General features: G+C 33.5%; 1 pseudogene; it reads right to left on the bottom strand.

The window, feature by feature from the left end:
- Positions 1-303: 303 nt before the first annotated feature.
- The window catches only part of LOC109377414 (E3 ISG15--protein ligase HERC5-like), a 5,203-nt pseudogene continuing 4,219 nt past the window's right edge, over positions 304-1,287 (bottom strand).

Raw genomic sequence — 1,287 nt, 5'->3', positions numbered from 1 at the left:
AATTCCTTATTCTGACTTCTCTGATTAAATCTTAATTGATATACCAGATAACCACATTTTTTATTTGCTGAAGTATATTCTTATTCCACCTTCACTGTTTTTTTTCTTCTTTTTTTTTAAAGTTGCAAAAAAGGAGTTTATTAGGAGAAAAAAAAAACCATTTCAAAGAAGCTGAAGCAGGAGAAAAAGTACACTCCAAAGAGTTTGGAGCGGGCTGAGCAAAGGAAGCTCAAAAGGCCCTCACTGTTTTTTTTCCAAAGAAAGGAACATATGTTATCTACTTCTCTGTGTTTTGCTTAATAATGTCTCTTGGAGATATTTCCATGTAAAATATGGAGAATTCTCTCATACTTTTTTATGTTAATAAATTGAGTTATTTTTAATCTTGAAAATATTTCCAAACAGGGGTAAAGGTGTGAGGTAGGGCCAGCAAAATTATCTGTTGTTGTTGATGGCTACTTGAAACACTTCTTCCACTCTTTCCATTGTAGAATATTCAGGGAGGTGGAGGACACTAAAATATGTCTGTGCTCTTAAGGGATATTTTTCATTCAAATTTTCAGGACAGCAAAATGTTACTTCCATGTAGTTTAAAACGTTTACTTGAGAAATGTCTATTCAGGTCTGCTGCCCATTTTTATATTGGATTGTTTGTTTTTGTTGTTGAGTTGTAGGAGTTCTTCATATATTTGGGATATTAGTTCCTTATCGGAGATGTTGTTTGCAAATATCTTCCCCCATTCGGTCGCCTCTTTATTTTGTTGATGGTTTCTTTTGCTGTGCAGAAGCTTTTTAGTTTAATATAGTCCCATTCATTTATTTTAGCTTTTACTTCCCTTGCCTTTGAGGTCAAATTCATAAAATGTTCTTTGAACCCAAAGTCTATAAGTTTAGTACGTATGTTTTCTTCTATGCAGTTTATTGTTTCAGGTATTATGTTTAGGTCTTTGATCCATTTTGAGTTAATTTTGGTACACAGTGACAGACAGCAGTCTAGTTTCATTCTTTTGCATGTGGTTTTCCAATTCTCCTAGCACCATTTATTGAAAAGGCTGTCTTTCCTCCATTGTATGTTTTTTGGCTCCTTTGTAAAAAATTATCTATCCTTATTTATTGGGTTTATTTCTGGGTTTTCAATTCTATTCCATTGGTCTCTGGGTCTGTTTTTCTGCCAATACTATATTGTTTTGATTATTGTTGTCCTGTAGTACAAGCTGAAGTCATGAAGTGTGATACCTCCAGCATTATTCTTTTTTCTTAGGATTGCTTTGGCTATTTGGGGTCTTT

The sequence above is a fragment of the Hipposideros armiger genome, unplaced genomic scaffold, assembly GCF_001890085.2.
Source record: "Hipposideros armiger isolate ML-2016 unplaced genomic scaffold, ASM189008v1 scaffold_1395, whole genome shotgun sequence".
NCBI classification, from domain to species: domain Eukaryota; kingdom Metazoa; phylum Chordata; class Mammalia; order Chiroptera; family Hipposideridae; genus Hipposideros; species Hipposideros armiger.
The sequence above is the reverse complement of the archived record's forward strand: the minus strand, read 5'-3'. Positions and strand labels throughout refer to the sequence as shown.